A 9363-nucleotide genomic window follows, 5' to 3' on the forward strand; every position below is an offset into this window, starting at 1 on the left:
ACAGGATGTAAATTTGAATTTGCTACATTCCCCACCACTCATTATTACCCTCCCGCTGAACTACTCTATAATACCTGTCTGGTTTCTCTGTAGACATCTGAGTTTACAACTTTTGGTCAGCAGCAAAATGAAATGACAGTTTTGATTTCTTCATCTAAATGACATGAGTTTAAATTCACTTTGTAGAAGTAGGTAGTTTATCTCAGCAATTGGGCTTTACAGTCAGGTAGACCTGGGTAGCTGTCTAAGATTAGGAAAGTTATAGAACCTGTCTGTGTATCAATTTTCTTATCTAGGAAATGAGACTAATATTACCTACTTTGTAAGTTTGCAAATTAAATGAGATAAGCACACAACATAATGCTTGGCATACATTGGGTATTTTATAAAACGTAATTCCATATTGATTGCTGAAATGACACCCTCTCCCTGACCCTGACACAGAAATCTTGTCAGAACTGTATTTCTGGAATCATGCATATTTGTTCAAACTTATTAGACTATAAAGTGTAAAGCATGAAGGCGGGGACTATGTCTATCTTTTATTCTTTCCCCAACACTGGCACGTAGTAGGAACTTCAAACTTTTTGGTGGAATAAATGAATGAATGCAGTTACTTTCCTGGCTGCATTAGGAATTGGGGAAAGAACTAGATCCTTCTCCCTCCCTAATCCAGGCATTCTTTTCCAACATGAATCAGGGGATACGATTAAGACAGGTTCTGTGCCAAATGAAAGACAAAAGAAAGATGCACTTGAGCATTGGAAGCAAAATTAAACATTTGCCTTGGGTTGACAGAGATTTCCTGGGCAATTAAACTGCATAATATCATAATCCATTAAATCAAAAAAACAGGGAGGGTCCAAGCAACCCCACACCAAATAGATGCATAAGGAGACTGTTAATGGAAGCACTAACTCAGGGCAGGGGGTCCAGAAACCCATAGGAAAGAGCTGCAGACTGTCACTTTTCAACTGGCCCCAGGAAGAATTTTAGGGTGATGGATGACTGGAAGCTATATAAAAAGACAGGAATTTTTGGAGACTGGGGATGTCCCACAGGCAGTCAATAAAAGAATGGGCCATAGGTGGCATTCAATGGATGCTGAGTACTATCTCCTTTTTAAAATAAAAACAAAAAGCTGATACACCCAGAAGGCTAACCTCATTATCCTGTCGGCAGAAATATACTGAGACTTTGGCAGGGTTTTCTCAATGGGGAAAACAAGGTAGCTGTCACCCTGTAGTTAGCCAACTTGAGTCTAAAATGTAAAGGCAAGTGAGATTTGTTTTTCCTAACCTATTGGGATCATTCACCCTTCCACTTACTTTCCTTTGAAAATGTGCAAGACTGGTACAGTATACTTTAGTGATCCAGGTTCCTCATTTTTACATTAGTACAACTGGAAAATCGGATGCTACCTCCATGTGTAATGTAGCACAAAGGTATGCTCACTGAGGCGTGCAACCAGAATGTGTCAGTTCAGAGGGGAAAAGAATCCCCCGTCCCTGGCAAAATATTTTACACTAAAAATGTTACTTCCAATGCAAGACTTACTAAGTGTTAGACCCAGGGGTGGTGGGTCGGGGGAAGTGTTTTCACTTTGCAATAAATACCCTATTGCACAAGGTCTGATTTGATCTACCCTCTTTTTAACGAATAATGGATTTTTTTAGCTGTTCAAAAATGGGAAATTTGTGATCATAGAATCCCTAATATGGAAGGTTCCCATGGCTTCACTTAGATCACCTAGATCTTATGCTGTTGAAAAAAAAAAAATGTATTAGATGACGCTACTTGGATGCACAAATGCTTGTTTTTAAAGAAAGAAAAGAGATTTTTTTCTCTGTTTCTACCAGTGGAGAGGCTGTGAGCAAAGCTGCCATTCGTTGATTCCTGTTACATGAGTAGGTGCCTGTAAAAGGCCAGGTGGTGTTTATGCAGATGACTGAGCAAGTTACAATGTGTTCTTCCTTTTGGATAAAACATTAGTGTATCAGATGTGACAAATCAGATGTTCATCTTCCGCACTTCTGCATTATTTTACATTGAGAATTAGACGATGTGCTGGCTTAGCTTTTTGCTTTTGTTTGTGGGGGTGTGTGTGTTTTTTTTTCTTGAGAATAAGTTCATGAATAAAGTTCTTGCTACACTCTGCATAATCATAGTCTCACAGATAGCTAACTGGCTAGGTAATATGATAATGACAACTATATCTATAACTTGCACTGTACAAGAGAAAAGGCACATGTTCTGGGAAACAAAAAGCACACCATTCATGCACTCTCAGAGCTAGTTAACATAGGATCCATTCCTATGCACTTGTTGTCAGGGAAAAACAGGGTCTGCTTGTCTTGACATCTTGAGAGGAAGCACCTGATGCTCCAGTGTCCAACTAGGAAATTAGCATTTTCTGAGCACCAAAATGCAAGGCTCAAAACCATTCTCCACAATGCACAAAACAAGTGTCCACTTCCAATCCAAAGGGATGTCGTATGTAAATTGTATATTTTTAAAAATCCCAAAATAATTTTGAAATACACAGATCACATTCCTGCCTACAGAATTTGCAGTAGCATTACCCCCACTTGCTGTTATCATGCTTTCAGCCCATTCCAAATCCCCTGAGCTACCCTCCATAGCACTACCATTCTGTCCAAGAAGACAGTCAGAGGCTCCCCACGAACAGAGACTTCCAATAGGAACAGCTGAAAACTTGTGCTGTGGTGTGTAGTAGGTATCTTTATTTTGAGAGCTCCGATTATGAATTAGAACAGCACTCACTAGTGAGAAACTAATAGAGTAAGGCAACTGAATTGTTTAAGGGCTCTTATAAGTTCTTTTAATGCTCTTAGTCATGTATCCATTTAATAAATATTTATTGAGTCTTTATCATTTGCAATTCAAGATAAAACCTTTTTTGCCAAGATAGATATGCAAGTGTACCAGTGAAATTTCAGAGGGCAGGTGGAATCAGTAGAGACTTTATGGAAAGCATCATGTTTTTGCTGACCCCTGGATAGACAGGCTCAAGATGGGAAGAGTGGATGGATAGGAAGTGGGATAAGAAGACCACTATCCTATATAATAAAGAGCTAATATGCTAATTAGACCAAACAGCAGAATGGCCGTCCAGACAACCTTCTGGACGAAGCCGGGGCTGCGAGGGCCGAGACCCTTGCATGAAATTTCATGCATCGGGCCTCTAGTTAGATATAATTTTATTATTTAAAGTAGTGATTAATATAATTCACGTATGTTATAAAATATATTTGATGTATTTTATTATTAAAATGTTAATATTTTAACATATTGTGATACATATGCTTTATTTACTATTGATGTAATTATTATTAAGTAATAATAATTAATATATTTTAATGGTAATACCTCTTATAATAGCTTACATGTACAAAGCATTTTTCTTTGTGCTATGCACTATTCTAAGCTATATAGCAACTCAGTTAACTCTCACAAAATCATTAGGATGCCCATTTTACAAATAGAAAGGAGAGATTAAGGAACTTGACTAAGATTACTACAAGAATGTGCAAGAGCTGTGTTTCCCAAAAATAGCCTGACTCTAGAGCTCATGCTTATAATGACTATGCTCTACCACTATAAGATTAAAGACTATAGAATAAAATTTTATAATAAATTACAGACGTCGGTTGTCAGATTGTTAGGTTAATTCTTTTTTTCATTTCCACTTCTCCCATCCCCTGCGATACACAATCATTTTCAAAGTCCCATCTCTCTGGCCCCCCCTGCTCAGGATATAACAAGGTTCTGGCGATCTAAGTGCCGTCCATGCTGTGGACCTTTCTGGATCTCCCATGGTTATTATCAGAATCAAGCTACTTGCTAGTATAGGGTTGAGATGCCCCCTTTCTTGATGGCGATCAGCTGAGGGCCACCTTTAGCTCCTAGAAGCCCTGTAGTTCCTTGCCCTGTGGCCCTCTCAGAGTAGAAAGGCTTACTTCTTTTAGTCCAGCAGGAGAATCCCTCTCCAGACAGCTGAAACGGAGTCCCATAGAGTCAAGGGAGTGCCTGTTCCATCACCTTTGCCATATAATGTAACCTAACTAAGGACATGACTGTCTCATCAGTGTCACAGGTGCCATTCAGGCTCAAGGAGAGGGAGGGATACAGGACAGCTGCACCAGGGAATCTTGAGGGCCACCTTAGAATTCTGCCTTACCACACACAGTGTGTTCCCAGAAGCAAATCCTTGGAAATGGATTGATGGAAAGTTATTTATTTAAACGTTTCAAAACAAACAAACAAACAAAAAACAGTAAAGGAATGGGGAAGTGGTCACGGAAGTTAAGGAAACCAAGCAAGGGTGCCAATATCCTGCTAAGTCCCATGGGAATAACTTCAGCTCATTTCCACAATGCAGCTATGCAGATAGCTTACGTTACATGGAAAGGCTTCTAGATCAGGAGTAAGGGAGTTGGGTTACTACACTCCTGTTCCTGTTGGCCATTGGTTTCATGGCTGCCTCTGAGGATGTAAATTCCCAGACTCTTCAGGCATTCACAGGCAAACCAGACACCCACAGCCAAAGAAAAGTGTTCTGACAAAGCAGGGCAGGTGCTAGCTGTCAGGAGTGAAAACTTCTGGGCGTTGACATGAACAAAATGGTAAAGAGATTGGAGGACATAATAGGGGACATCATCTCCTACATGACTTTTGAATACAGATTTTAAAATTCACAGTGAAAATTACATCATTTTGTTAAAAATGTCATGCATATAATTAATTATTTAATAAAATTATGTAGACTTAAGGTTTTGGCAATATGATAGGCTAAGTTGATATGCACCCTACACATACTATCACCAAAAATAAACAAACAAAATGCTGAGTAAATCTAGAAAGAAGAACTGAGAGAAAGCAATTCTTTAAACCTCTGTATGAAGCCTTGAATTTGCTCTCAGTCTGAACATGCATGAAAACTATCCGAATCAGCACCACAAAGGCTTTGAGAATTGAACTACAGTCTAGACCAAGCATGTCAAACTCGCGGCCCGCAGGCCACATGCCTCATTTATTTGGCCCATGTTAGCCTTTGAGTTTGACATGCTTGGTCTAAACTGACATTGTAACTAATCTCACAGAAACCAGGTCAGGACTTGCCATCTAAATCTAATAGTATTAATTTCTTTGGTACCTGCAAATTAAATGAGATAAGCACACAACTTACAGCCATTTCAATCATTTCCTGTCTCCATCTAACTGAGAGCACTGTGATTTTCTATGGAATCTGCTACATCTCTACTAATCTTGATATCTGTGTGCATGGGTTCCAGACTCACCATCCTGCCCCAGGCAGGGCCAAAGCCAGCAGCACCACCTCAGACCCCTTGAATTTGCCCCAGCCAGGTGCCTAAGAAGCTATCTGTGATTACTGGACCATGGCCACAACCACGGGGCACTCCAATGCTCCCAATTGGCAGCACTCAGCATAGCCAGGGTTGCACGTGGTAAGCACATGGAGTACAGGTCTCTAGCCAGGTTCCCTACACCTGAATGACATTCTTTTTTTTTTTTTTTTAAATATATTTTATTGATATTTTACAGAGAGGAAAGGAGAGGGATAGAAAGCCAGAAACATCGATGAGAGAGAAACATCGATCTGCTGCCTCCTGCACACCTCCCACTGGGGATGTGCCCGCAACCAAGGAACATGCCCTTGACCGGAATCAAACCCGGGACCCTTCAGTCCGCAGGCCGACGCTCTATCCACTGAGCCAAACCGGTTTCGGCCTGAATGACATTCTTAAAGTCTTACATGACAAGAATTACCAGCATAATCCTATATCAAAAATACCCATCAGAATGAAGACAAAATAAAGACATTTTTAGATGAAGAAAACTAAGAAAATCTGTCACCAGTAGATGTATTTTAAAGAAATTCTAAAAAATTTTTATTCAAGTAGAAAGAAAGCATTAACAAAAGGAAACACAGAAGGAATGAAGAAAGAACAACAGAAATTGTAAATATCTGAGTAAGTAAAATAGATTATTTTTACCACTAGCATGTGTTGAAATGTACATGATTGCTGAAAGTAAAAATTATAACACTCTCTGATGGGATTTTCAATGTATATAGGTGTACTATATGTGACAACTACATGAAATATTTGGAAAGGGCAAAGGAACCTAAGATTTCTTAATTTTATCTGAAATGGCAAAATATTAATTCTAAAGAGATTGCATAAAGTTTTATATCTATAATGTAATCTCTAACCAGAGAGGGTCAGACCTGCATTGCCACCATGTGCCCACCATCCAGATATCACTGCTGACATGTACACTTAAGGAACTGTTTGACATTGAAACGGGGACTCAGAACTGTTGGACATGGAAATTGGGACTCAAACATTTTTTGTTATTATACGTTTATTTCTAGTCTGCAGAGGCAAGATTTTTTAAAGGAAAGAAAAGGGGGGAAAATAGATACAGAAGCAAAGAAGCATTGAACAGACTGTCAAACTACAGCGGGAAGGCAGAGGAGGTTTTGGGGTGGGGGCTGTAAGAGATCAACTGAAGGACTTGTACGCATGCATATAAGCATAACCAATGGATAAAAGACACTGGGGGGGGGGCAGGTAAAGGCATGTACTGGGAGGAAGGGGAGGGTGGGGAGAGGTCAATGGGGGGAAAAAAGAGACATATGTACTACTATTTTTAATACTTCAAACAATTAAAAATAAATAAAATAAAATTAAAAAATAAAAAATAAAGCAACCACTAAAAGAAAAACTGTACAAAGATATATATATTGAAAAGCACTATAGATAAATGCAATGAAATCTAAATATCTAAATAAATACAAAGAAGAGAAGAAGCTAAAAACAAAGGTATGAAAAACAAAGAAGATGAACAAAAATCTAATGCAATAGTAGACCTAAATCTAATCATATTAATTATACTAAACGTTAATGGTCCAAACACACCAATTAAATGGTAGAAATTGTCAGATTGAATTTTTAAAAAGACTCAACCATATACTGTTTTTAAAAATTCATCTAGAGCTCATGATTTTTAAAAAGTTAAAAATAAAAAGACAGAACAGGATATACCATGTAAATACTAATTTTAAAAATGCTGGCATGGCTATATTAATATAAGATAAAGCAAATGTTAGAACAAGGAAAATACCTACCAGAGACAAAGAAGAAATGTACATACTAACAAAAGATTCAATTCACCAAGAACACTTAAAAATTCTAAATATGCATTCGCCTGCCAGTGCAGTGATATCCTCTCTTTCATTCCTGATGTTGGGAATTTGTTTCTTACCCCTTTCTCTTGATCAATCTGGCTAGAATCTCACCCATGTTTTAATTTTTTTTAAGAAACAGCTTTTGGTTTCATTGATTTTCTCTACTGTTTTTGTGTTCTCCATCTAATGGATTTTTTTCTTTTATCTTTATTTCCTTTCTTCTATTTCCTTTGGGTTTAGTTTCTCTTGTTTTTTAGTTTTTTAAGGTGAAAGCTTAGATCATTGATTTGATAAATGTACATCTTTTCTAATAATTGCTTTTTATACTATAAATTTCCCTCTAAACACTACTTTAGTTATAACCCATGGATCTTTGTCATTTTTTCATATTCATTCAGTTCAAAATATTTTGTAATTTCTCTTAAGGCTTTTCTGACACCCATGGATTAAGTAGTGTATTATTTTATTTCCAAATATTTGGGCATTTTCCAGATATCCTTCTGTTATTGTCTTCTAGTTTAATGCTGTTATGGTCACAGAACAGAATTTGGATAAGGTCAATTCTTTAAAATTTAAGAATGTGGTCTATCTTGGTGAATATTCCATAGGCACTTGAAAAGAATGTATATTCTACTATTTTGGGGTGGTATTCTATAAATGTCAATTAAGTCAGGTTGGTTGGTAGTATTCAAACTTCCTATATCTTTTCTGCTTTCCTGTCTAATTATTATATTGATTATTGAGAGAGAAGTGTTGAAGTCTCCAACTGTAACTGTGGATTTGTCATAAGAACAGTTTTTCAACAAATGGTGCTGGAACAATTGGACATACAGATGCAAAAAAAAAAAATGAACTTCAACTTATACCTAATACCATTTGCCAATGTTGACTTAAAATGAATCAGGGGTTTATATTTAAAACAATCCTATATAATAAAAGAGTAATATGCAAATTAACCATCACTCCGCTACGCCCACAAGCCACGCCCACAAGCCAATCAGGAGCGAATATGCAAATAAACCCAACCGAGATGGCTATGGCCACAGAGAGCAGGAGGGAGGCTTGGGTTTCCCCGGCAATGGAGGAAGCCAAGTTTTCCGCCTGCCCTTGCTGGCCTAGGCCTCCACTCAAGGCTACAAAGTTTCAATGATAGAAGATACATAAACCCAAACAGAAATGGCGGCAGCCATGGAGCTGGAAAGAGCAGGAGGCTAAGGTTGCCCCCAGTGATGGAGGAAGCCAAGCTTTCCAAACACCCTGGCTGGCCCAGGTCTCCGCTTAACGCTACAAAGTTTCAATTATAGAAGATACATAAATCCCAACAAAAATGGCTGCCGCCACAGAGCAAGCAGAAGGTTTGGCTCCACTCCAAGCTACAAAGTTTCAATTGTAGAAGATAAATAAACCCCAGATACCAGGGCCTCCGCTTGGGTCGCCAGGGGGCATGGCTGGCCTGCAAACCACCACAGGCCCCTCACCCAGGCCACCCCATGCCTCAAGGGAACCTTCACTCTGATCCAGGACACCCTTCAGGGCAAACCAGCTGGCCTCCACCCATGCACCAGGCCTCTATCCTATCTAATAAAAGAGTAATATGCAGATTGACCATCACCCCAACACACAAGATGGCTGTCCCCATGTGGTCAAAGATCCTGCCCCCATGTGGACACAAGATGGCCACCACAAGATGGCCTGCAAGGGAGGGCAGTTGGGAGTGATCAAGCCTGCAGGGGAAGGCAGTTAGGGGTGACCAAGCCGGCAGAGGAGGGAAGTTGGGGGCGACCAAGGCCTGCAGGGAAAGGCAGTTGGGAGGGACCCAGGCCTGCAGGGGAGAGCAGTTGGGGGGGACCAGGCCTGCAGGGAAGGGCAGTTGGGGGGGACCCAGGCCTGCAGCGGAGAGCAGTTGGGGGGGACCAGGCCTGCAGGGGAGGGCAGTTAGGCATCAATCAGGCTGGCAGGGGAGTGGTTAGGGGGTGATCAGACTGGCAGGCAGAAGCTGTTAGGGGCAATCAGGAAGGCAGGCAGGCGAGCAGTTGGGAGCCAGCAGTCCTGGATTGTGAGAGGGATGTCCGACTGCCCGTTTAAGCCCGATCCCACCGGGATCGGGCTTAAACGGGCAGTCGGACATC

The sequence above is a fragment of the Plecotus auritus genome (assembly GCF_963455305.1).
Source record: "Plecotus auritus genome assembly, chromosome: 2".
Classification (NCBI taxonomy): domain Eukaryota; kingdom Metazoa; phylum Chordata; class Mammalia; order Chiroptera; family Vespertilionidae; genus Plecotus; species Plecotus auritus.